Consider the following 11,710-nt stretch of genomic DNA (forward strand, 5'->3'; position numbering starts at 1 on the left):
AGGCAAAGGATGTGCACAAAGACCTGTCCTGCGAGAGGCTGTTTGGATGGTGGTGAAGCCCTCCTGGGTAGTCTCTTCTAGAGGGCTCAGCCTCGTTAACACAGACTGTGCAGACAGACCAGCCTTGCACACAGGCTAATGGGAAACTCCATGTCAAATATTCCTTAATGTCCATGAGGGGATGTAGCAGGCCTGCTCCCAGTTTGCTGCCCCACCCCAAGCATAGTAGTATTAATTCAGGTATTATGACATTAAAAGGCAATAGCTTCCTTTCAGCCAGATTTAGCCATCAGAGACTTTGGAGTCTCCCAGGTAGCTGGGGGTAGCCTTTTCCTTTACTGAGGCAGCCCTGGTGGAAGAGTTTTCTGTAACCTCACAGCATATGACGAACATCTTTCCATAGACACTTCTCTCTCACAGTTTGCCTTAGAAAACTAACCTGGACTGGACATGCACTTCCTTGGTGCCTAAGGTCAGATGAGAGAAGAGTCACCATGGCTATTTCAACGTCTAAGTCCCTCTGTAGGAATGGCAACCCTGGATTAGCATCCCCACTGGAAAATAGAAATCACAAATTCAAGTGTCTGAAAGACTTTGAGACGTAAGACTGTTGTTAAAAGTGAAGCAACTTCTCATGGCTTCAGTTGCTGACCCTCAAATGGGAGAAAATGGCATTTGGTCATGCCTGCTCCTTATTCCATGTCATCCTTTTCCAGGCATAATTTTGGTGATTACTTCATCCTCCCCAGCCTGGCCAGGCCAGGCTGAAATAACACCCCTTACACATGTAGTGCTGAAGTCCCTGTCGGTGCAGTCCTGATGGTCCAGAGCAACCCAATTGCTCCACCAAATGGCTTTGGAATGGGGAGGGTTTAATGGTAAAAACAAAGCACTCTGGCCATCCTTTTCCCTGTTTTTCTGAAGGATGAGGGGGACCAGACCTTTGTGTGGATCTTTTCATGCAGTTCTACTGCCTTTACCAAAGCAAGATTTGGCAGCTATTTTTATGGGGAAAGCTGTATAGCTTGCACAGTATTTTAGATTTTCAAAGCAGTCTAGGGGATTTCAGACACATATCTTCCATTTGCTTTAAAACACCCTCACTTTAATGAAAGATATGTGTCTGAATCCCCCAGGCTGCTTTGGAAGTCTCAGCTACAGAGTCTGATTTAAAACCCGCTGAGATCAGGTCTCTCCACTGACGTCAATGGGCTTTGGACAGTCCCGATGTGAAGGAGATTTCTTTATTGGATGTGCCTGTAAAAGACAGAATATAAGCCAATTCACATTGACCCATTCTTCATTTCAGGCAGACTTTGCTAGTCATTCCTAATGGCCACAGCCATAGAGCAGTGGCATTTTCCAGGCAATGGAAGATTAAAGAGCTGCAGAAACAGAAATGTCTTTAGCACAATCACTATTAGAAATGGATCAGGGCAGGGGGTAAAGTTGCCTGAGAGACATTCATTGTGATTACAAGGGTCACACAGGATGACCAGAAACAAAGGAAAGATTTTCAGATGGTAGCTTAAAATGAGTATAAGGGCTAGAAATATGTTTTACACCCTTCTTATACAAAACTTATCTTCTGGACTATTTTTCTTCATCTTTTTCTGAAACATTCAAAATTAGCTTCAACTAGAATGAGAGGAATAGAGTAAGTTGCTGTTCTCTGCGGTACAGAGAAGCCTTTCAGGGACCTGTTTGCTTTCTCTTTCAAATATTTAAGATTAAGCTACTTGTCAGGAAAGATTTTCCCCCAGATCCAACCAGCAGGGACTGTTTTCATTTGCAAGCAGGAAGGAGGAAAAATGAAGAAGTTCATGGGAAACAAGGAGTGTTTGTTTTTGTTTTTCTCTCTCTGTCGGATGCAGTCCTCTCTCTCAGGTCCCACAAAAATTTCTCTTCTTTTTCTAGGGGCACTGGCAATGCTGACTGTCTCTTTTGTAGGCAGGAGCATGTAGTTTTGATGTCCATAAGCTCCCAAACTGAAGGCCTTCCATTCATTACAAGCTGCTGAGGAGGATTTGGTTTGTTGGTACCATGCAGTGCAGGAGATTTGAACTTTGCAGGTCTGTGCAGCACTGCAGAGAGGTGGCAAAGGTCCTGCTCACATTCTAGGGAATGGAGCTGAGGTTCAACATTTTGATGTCCACTGCTCTCACTGTGTTCATGGCTGAGAGGTATTTAATAGTTGTTATTCTTTCCGAGTTTAATTATTAATTTAATTGACTAAGTCACCATAACACTGGTCCTCTCCTTAGCTCCAGAAGGCTGCTGCATCTCTGAAAGGGTACGTTTGATTATGTTGGATTTCTTGCCAGCCCTTACACAAAGCCAAGAATAGGAGAGATAACAGCTGTGTATTGTCAGAAGCACAGACAAAACCTCTTATGTTATCTTTTGTATTTTAATTTGACTCCCTTTTCCCCATGAGTTTTCCCATTCTGACCAATTAACCACATTCATCTAGTAGAAAAACCTGTAACTGCGATTTGTCATCATAATCTATAAGTATCTATACGACATCTATATGTTATGTCCTTTAGCCTTATTTATTAAAACTAAAATACAAGTCATGAAAACATCACAAAGTAAATGAATCTGACTGAAAGTGGAGATAGTTCTCTTCTAAAACAAATGCAAAGCCCATTCAAACAAGCAGTTCCTTTCTCAGCGATGTGGCAACACTCCACTGGTAGTGCATCATCTGTTGTCACAAAATAAAAAGGAGTCTTCCACAAAACCAAGAAAGGATATGCAGCTTAGGGGAGATATCCAACCTTGCACTTCTTGATTCTGTCTAATTGTAATTCTAATGATTCACATGCAGATATTTTGGATTTGCGTATGTGTCTGTCTACGTACACATACGCACACACTTATATCTATACTTACATGCACTTCCCCCATACTCTTATTTAGGAATATGAATCCAACTTGTGATTGCAGAAAAACCCTCACATTTCATGTAAAGCAGTGGTAAGCTGTCAAAGAATGGTGTCATAGATTGTTATGACAAGCTAGTCAGAAGACGTGCTAGAGAGAAGCTATATAGCCATCTGAACATGCTGGATGCTGACAGCAATGTAGTTACACATATGATTTGGAAGTACAGAGGCATATGAAAGCCCACTATAAAACTGCTGGCTGTGTTAAAATATTTCTCCATATATCTGTATAATTGTAACACACAAGTCCCATATATACTCCAGATTAGCTATCCCATGAAAAAAAAATATATTTCTACTCTGTTAGTGCTAACAGAGCTATCCAAATTGATGACAGCTGATTATGCAGTGTGATAAATATAGAAGATAACAACAATGTGCATCTTCTTTCTGGGGGACTTAGGTATTTTATAATTCAAACTATCTTAAAAATCTTGGGGAAGATGTCAGACCCCCTAATTTTTTCTGAGTTGGCTTTAGTGCAAGGACTATATTTAACTGTGCCTGGGCAACACAATTTGGATTGTAGTTGTGAATCTATAGCATCAAAAATTTTGATTCTACCTGAAGATGCCTAGTTGGATAGCTCAGAAAATTACTCATAATCCATATATATTTTGTCTGTAGTTTGAAAAACCTGCTGTTAGTAATCAAAGACAATTGCTATACTTGTTCTGTGTTGATAGGTAGTTTTGATGTTTGGGGCTTTCTTCCTATCTCTATACACACATCACTAAAATCAGTTTATTTTTTTTCGCTTAGCTTCCCCAGAATAGAGTTACAACTTTGGTGTGCCAAAAGAAAGTGCTGCTGATTTTCTCACCACGTTTGTCCCACAGAAAAAATAAAATCTTTAATTTTCTGTGCCTGTTTGGTCTAAACTGACACACAGAAAAAAGCAATAACATGGATATCAACGGTAAGGGAAAGAAAATACCCACTAGTCAACGCTCCCTCATATTACTCTTGCCGGGTTTAATTTCAGACTATCCGATTTTTATCCCAAGTCAAATATCTCATTTCATCTGAAGTTTGAATGGTATTAGCAGAAAGAATAGCCAAAATCTAACATTTATAGACAAAGTCTCATAGCCTTTCTTTCTCATCCTTGTTTTTGTTTTTGTTAATACCCTTCCTGTTTTCAGAGAAGCAGAGCAATTTCTCAAACAGTATTGCAGTGAACAACTACTTGAGGACTGAGTCATGTGCCAGCATCTGTGCCAAGTCCCTGGTAGGACAGGGAGCTCTTGAACCATCCCATTGCTAATCAAACAATCTGGCGACATCCTGCCAACCCCGTCCTTGTCATCTGCTGCTCGCTCTGCATGCACATTCGATTAGCTCAGCATCAGATTCTCCCTGCTGTGCAAAGTTTCTTCTTTGCTACCAGCCAAAGGAAGCAAGGATGGGCTGATTTAAAAATCTTGGCTCATCTTATCTGGCTCATGACAAATATATTCTCAAATTAGTCTGGCAAGTCACTTTTTCCTAACTAGAAATGTCTTTTTACAATAGCCTGTGACATATTTTTGTTCTGTTTTGTATCTTTCCAGGCTGCTGGTCTGTTTTCTGTCCCAGGCTCATTTTCCCAGCCTTTTTCTTAAGTTGTGATTCTGAAAAGCAGGGACAGTTTGCCTGTAGGAAAATTGTTAAACAGATAAGCCCTGCTTGCTGCTCTCAGACCATAATTACATGTGTTCTTAAACTTAAGCATATGATCAAGTACTGTTTTACAGCAGTGCAAATAAGTCCCCAGACACAAACACTGCTAATGGAAGTATAGGTTTTCTTTTCCTGAACGTGGAGTATTGGTGTGTCCCCCTTTGTGTATGATGGCTCCCACCTCCCCACCTCCTTACTCTAGAGTTATTATTGTTTTCTCTTTACATCTTCTTGCCACATACACGCATACAAAGGCAGGAAGAGGATTACGAAAGCAGGAATCCCCTAGGACAACTCAGATCAAGGATGAAGAACTGCTGCTCATAAAGCACAGCTGGAATCATTCCCACGTGCCGGGAAAGGTCAGTGAGAGTGAATGCCTGTGGAGAATTTGTCCATACGGGTGGATAATTTTCAGTGACATAAGACTTCCCAAGAGTATGCAGCAAATGGAGAAGTGCCTTGAAAACAAGCAGCTTATTCTTTTTTGGGCTAGGCCACCCTGTGAAGTTTTGATAGTACAAGTAGGGCTAAAAATAAATGTAAATCTCTTTATTGCATTAGAAGCAGGCCACACAGGTACTTTACCTCATGGAGCTAGACATCAGGGATCTAGATATTCATATAGATGTGGATAACAGGCATTAAATCAAGTCTCTGCAACAGTGAATTTACAATCGAAAAAGGAAGAATTTCCAAAATATAAGAAAGGGCTGAATCTTGGAGTTTAAGCTTTCACAGGAAATATATGGTTTATGTATTTTTAGGGATCATGGAGTTGAGATGTTTTTCTGACCCCTGATACTACTTTAGGTACTATAATATACAGTGACTTAGCTAATATTAGTGTGAACCAATTATTTGCACTAGATTGAATAAGAGTGAAGTGTGCCCCCAGCTCCGTGATTTTTCACGTTAGCAGAGATTCTGCTATCATTTACTTGTGATAGAAATTCCTTCCTAGTCAGCTCTGTGTCATCAGCACCAGAATAAACTAACTGATGGTGAAAATCCTTGAAAGACAAACACCAGTTTGTTACTGATGATCCTACCTGTAGAGAGGTTGGCTAGCTAGGCCAGCTATCCAAGCTGTAGACAGCTGGAGTAGAGTGTCATCTAATTTATAGGTGTGTAAGTGAAATGTATGCCCCATTCCTGTTGGAGATTGACAGGGCGGCACAGCAGATGCTATAATTTGCAGTGTACAATTTGGTCAGTGTTTTCTCCCACAGTCCTGCATTGCAGGGTAATCTGGTTAGATCGGTTTGATTCAAAGCTTTTGTAGAAAAAGGATTGTAATGTACAGAAAACCAAGATCTTCCTTCTGGGGACTTTAAAATAATGGGGCAAGAGCATTTACAAGCAGGTTCAAGGAACAGAAAGCAATATGACCACAGTAAAACAGTTACTAGAAAGAACAAAAAAGACCTCAGTTTTTAAGTCTGAGTTGGAACCTTTGAAGCACAGCTCCTTTTGCCTTGGATTGACTCCATACCTTTCAAGATAATGTTGGTTTATTTTTCTTGATACACACCCTTCACAATTGGGAAAAAAAAAAAACAAAACAACAACACAACAAAACAAAATAAAACAAAACAAAAGAACAACAACAACAATAAACAAAAATGCGCACAAAAAAACAAGCAAAAAAACACAACCAAATGGAAAGAAAAAATCCCCAACGTTCTTGAAAGAAACTCTCACAGAGAAATCTTGATCTTGGTCAGCTCTTTTTTTCCCCCCCCCTCCCACTTTCTGGACTAGGGAAGCTGCAAAGGACACTGGATACCAAGGAAAAGCTTATGCCTACCAGGGAATCTAGCTAACCTTACTGGGGTAAGCACATCTCTGACACTGTTAATCAAATGTTACACATCTCTGATTCCATGTTAAAATTCCTAGGGCAGCAGGTCATTTAGTTATTTCCAACCTTAATTCCCTTTTAAAAGTTGCTCTGTAATTGCTCTTTTAATTGGCTCATTTCACACATCTGTCATTGTAGAGTTGCACAGGGGAGCCCATAACTTCCAGCCCATGGAAGGGCTCCTGGTGCATGACATGGGGAGAGACAAAGTCCTTCTGAGGCAGGAGAAGCTTTCAGGCAAGGAGCAGTCCCAGGGAAATCACTGGTGTGCACCAGCCACAAAGGAGTAAAAAGAAGACATCATGCTTTTACTACAGCTGCAAATGAAGAAACATAAAACTGCTGCACGGCTGTTAAAAGGTACAGTTCTGCACACTTGGAAAATGCCAGAGCTCAGTTATGAGACATTTTACAACCTTCAAAGACTGCTATACTCAAAGTATTCTTTAGAGTTCAGCTTGATGTACTGCTTCATACCTGGGATCTTTCACAGGTAAAATGGGAAAGAACTCTCATGACTTAGTTCCAATGTGGAGCCAAGCTGGAAATCTGCTGAGGCACTAATATTTTACAGCATATTAGCTGGAAACTTTCCCAAGAACTAAGCAAGCAGTCTTCAATTTGCATTAAAATAATTAGGGGGTTGGCTTCATAATTAATTTCTGTGTTGCACATTGTACTTATTATCTCTGCAGGTACTCTGTGCAACCTCTTGACAATATAGTTGATTTCTAAACATTACAGTAAAGTCCTTTTAGATAATATAATATTGAATATGTCCTTGACTCCATGTGAATCTGGATCTATTACCATGTTGTCCTGGACTGGAACTGTTATTCTTTTATTTTTCTTTTATTACTTCTGTAAACAGAAATTGTAAATACCTTTTCTTCTGTGGTGATATACAGAGGACAAATCTCATGATAAAGAAAACTGATAAACAATTGGGCTTGGAACCTGCACTTGAATCACAAGTCACCTGTGGTTTGTTTTTTGGCTGAAATCTCGTGGTCCTTTTGAGGGCAAGATGGGACTTAGGACTGGCTGTATAAAAGAAAACCATAGAACAGGCAAGCTGCTTTTCAAAACATTCCCCTAGAATGAAAGCCCTGAGACGTGTCGTTTCAGCGATTCAGCTAATAATGGCAGTGATTGATTTAGCTGAGCTCTCAGAGAAGCAAGTTGCAGCCATGTGACAGCCTTGCTGTGTGACAGCCGAACTGGGATGACTCCTGCCTCAAACACAGGAGGCTATTGTACGTTAACACTGTTCTCCCTTGGCAAGCTCACCTGATGTTACCTGTTACGGATCTGCTGCGGTGTAGCTGAGTGCTGAGGATTTGTAGGCACCAGGGTTTTCTTGTGGCTGAGCCCCAGGCTGCACTCAAATCAATGCTGTTCTCAAAGTGCTCCCTTCCCAACCTGGCCTTCACCCATTTTGAGCTGACAATTACTGCCTGACATGAGGGAGTCCCATGTTACTGGTTTGCCTGAGTGGTATCGTGGCTCTGTATTCACTGACAGGAAGAAACCAAGTAGAAGCCATGGTTGAAAAAATTGTTAATTTCTGCAGAAAAATGTGGAGACTTTTCCAGAACTCCTGACACAAAGCACATTGACATCTGTGGAACTCTGTGAACTTCTGAGATTGTTGGATCTTATCATCCCCACTGTAGCTGTACTTTACAGGCTCTGCGTTTCTTTTTTTTAAAGTCCTCACAGAGTCTACAGGCTCACTCTGACCACACATCACTTTACTGTATGGGTTAGCTTCCCTTAAAGTTAGTTGCCTAACTCTTGTCTCAGGGAAAGCTATTTCCCTGTCTAAGGTCAGTTATGCATTGTCATAGAAGGAGCATACCTTGAGTTAGACTTTATCTCCTTTCTGCATGAAAGTTCCTTGCAAATAATAAAGTGCAGTCCCACTGGAAGGAAAACATGCTGTCTTGCTCTCTCTGCTTACAGTGTGGTATTTTCCTGGCAAGTGGCAATATATTGAATACATTAAGCAGCCTTATAAATTATTTTTTTTTGTTCGCTAAAATTTGTTGCAATTTAGTACATTGAACAACTCATGTAACATTGTTATAAAAGAAAACACATTAAAACGCTATCAAAATTGCTGATGACACATGTATTGCCTGAAAATAACTACCATAGTTGGAGGCAGAATTATTGGTTTGGGGCAAATTAGCTTCATGACTAACAACTAAGTCCACATGTTTACTGAGGACCTAGTTCTGTAATTTGTTTTATAGAAGTAAATTTCTCTTTGAATTTCAAATTTGCAATGTGGGGTGAATGTGGAATCTAACAATAGCCCCACTGGGTAAGGCCAACTTTCCCTCCCACCCAGGATCTTGTTTCTATGGGAGAGTATAACAAGGCAAATGCATCATATTTGCCCAAATTTGGGAAGGCTCCTTTCCCAACTTTCAGTTGTGAGTTTCTGTATTTGTGGAGTGGGTGGTGGTGACCATAGATCCCAAGGGATGTTTCCACTATGCATTTGTCCAGACCCTTTTTGAAGCCATAAACTTTTAGTACCCGCTAACATATTCTGAAGCAGAGATCCATAACTCTGCATTGTGTGAAGTATATACTTTGTTCTAAACCCGCCTTCTGTTAAGAAACTATAAATGCATCTTAGTTGGTGTTTTGCCAGAGGCAAACCATTCTCATACCACACAAGATTTAATAGACCTCCACCATACAACATCTCCCTTCCCTCATTCATCTCTTTTCCTGACTAGTCACCAAACATATATTCCCCTTCTTCATGAGTAAACTACTCTATCACTCCATAAAAGTGTTGAAATCCTGTGAAATTACCCAGGTCAGGGTGAGTTCAACCATAAACAACAGTGAGCACGGTCCATATCTAGAGAACCCTGTAAATGTTATAAACAAATAAATTTTGTTTGCCACCATGTGAATAATTAGCTATGTCTTAAGTGTAAGGCAGTCTGAATATACTCTAGAGCTCCTGCAGAGCTCTGATTCTCTTCTGACTTTGTGGCCACCTAGCAGCTACTGTGGCTGCTGAGACAGGGGACAAAGCCATTGGCAGCACTGTGATCCCACATGAATAGGAGAAAGGTGATTTTAGCCATGGTGAGGAGCACGCTTGCAGATTTACAACATGTGGAAGACACGCAATCTTGTGCCAGTCACTGTAGACATCAGTGACTTGCCTGATACTCCAGAGCTTATAGGTTAAGGGATCTGCTCCTGAGTCGAGGGCTTCCCAGATCCTCTTCCCACAGAGCCTGAATGAACCTTCCTGATCACACCAGGAGATCTACAGACTTTTCTCTCAATGAGCTAGAACTAATTATGTCTTTTAACATTTCACATTTTGCTGGCTGCCGCTTCACAGCCTAGTCTGCCTGTGAGTTTGTCACCCTACTGAAACATTAATTCCCATGAGACCTCCCTTTCTGCAGATCTAGCACCAAGGAGCAGACACTCCTCAGTCTCTGAGCCAATGCCTTGGACTGGTAAGTGAATCTCTTCAGTGCAGGAAGAAAATATAAAGTTAAAGCATAAAAGGACTGGAGATTCAAGTGAGAAGCTATGCCTTGCAGCTGCGTGTTTAACATTTCAATACCACTCATTGAAATGCAGACACTTCTGGGGTAGGGAGTGAGACCCACTCAGTCCCTGCTAAACCAGAGCAGGTGGAATGGAAAGTTAGATCAGAAACAATGAGACAAACCCTCATCATGGGGAACTGTGAGGTGCTGCAGTGCTTTTTATAGCAGAAGAGAGAACTTTAAACCTTGTTGAGCCTGTGTGCATTTCAGTGAGCGAACATTTAAGCTGTGTGATATTTGACATTGCTTTCTGTAAACACATAAAGGATCAGTCAGATGCTTTTGAGTTTGGAACCTAAAATTCCAGGGAGTTTAGACCAGATGTTTAGCCCTGTCAACTATTGTCTACTAGTGCAGAGGCTGCTTAAGTTTACTTTTTTTGCACTTCCAGCAAGTACACGAACAACAACAAACTTCCCACTTTTTACACTTTTCATTAAAAATGAGAGGCAGGAAAATGCTCCTGTCTGTATAGTAATGAAAACCACAATGAACTTTCAAATATATGGTTTTAAATACTGATTTGAACACCTCAGGGCAGCCGTCTTCTGTAATATTCAGCCTATCTCTGTATATAGATAATTCTGACTCTGTTTATTCCTACTTTACACATTTTTTATAGGATGTGTTCTATGGATGTACAGACCTCATCTGTGACTCAAAGCAAATATAAATAAAATGCTGTAGATTAAACAGCACCGATTTAATTTGAAAATGGCTCAGGTCTTGCTGAGCAGCTGCAGAAGGGCACAGATGAAAATCTGGCTAGAAGGGCACAGATATATCTAACTGTCTCAAGACTCTTTCTAGTTTACAGTTATTATATAGATCATAAAGAAGTAAAACCAGTAAACACATTGCATTCATCATTCAATTGGGAAGAGTTTGGGTTCAATGTCTGATGAAGAAGAAAAAGTTGTGTCTCATACACAACAAAAGAGAATTTTTCCCAAAGAGATTTTAACAGAAAAAGGTCTCCTTTCAAACTTTTCCCATAAGAAGTTTTTTTTTTTTTTTTTTTTTTTTTTTTAATAGAAAAAAAAGGGGGTAAAAATTTTACTACTTTCTTTAATCACAGAAAATTCTTTAATATGTAAAATGCTGAAAAATAGTCAGAAAATAAATGGCAAAGTGCTTTCTTTTCGAAAAATCTATCTTCACTTTTAAGTAACACCAAAGGAGGGAATGTTACTTCAAAAGTGAAAAGTTACACTTAACTGTGGAGGTGCTGCTCTCAGCTATAGTGTGATACAGGTTTTATAATAACTTTGAAGTGAAAAGTAATGAAAAAATGACCCTTTCAAAATGGCAGTATTAAAATGGTAGTGTTTGAAGCAAGAAAAATACACCTTTTTCTAGGAACACCTAATTCAACATGCGATTACTACACCTCCAGCAAGAAGATAATGTTGGTAAGAATATTTTGGATATTTGGAATACTTTGTCATATTTTGGAACAGTTCTGATTTGGAATATTTTGTCAGAAAAGAATCTAGGTCACTTTGCAGTATTGATATGATTACTGCTGATCATTAAAAAATTCCTCCAGAAAAAAATAAAAATAAAAATGTAGAATTAGAATTTCCATTCTTACATGGATCAGCATTATAGAAGCATAAAGGCAAAATTCTCCAAAG

General features: G+C 39.9%; 1 protein-coding gene across 2 annotated transcripts in view; it reads right to left on the minus strand.

Annotated features, from left to right (window-relative positions):
* Positions 1-516: 516 nt before the first annotated feature.
* Positions 517-11,710, minus strand: part of LOC311439702 (uncharacterized protein) — a 238,835-nt gene continuing 227,641 nt past the window's right edge. The window contains exon 6 of one of the 2 annotated variants that reach the window (XR_014694903.1): positions 517-554. The gene's annotated coding sequence lies outside the window, so the exon portion shown is untranslated. Of the gene's footprint in view, positions 555-1,121; positions 1,258-11,710 lie in introns of those variants that run through there. The other variant, XR_014694904.1, reaches the window with a different exon arrangement.

Source organism: Aythya ferina (genome assembly GCF_964211825.1).
Source record: "Aythya ferina genome assembly, chromosome: 7".
Classification (NCBI taxonomy): domain Eukaryota; kingdom Metazoa; phylum Chordata; class Aves; order Anseriformes; family Anatidae; genus Aythya; species Aythya ferina.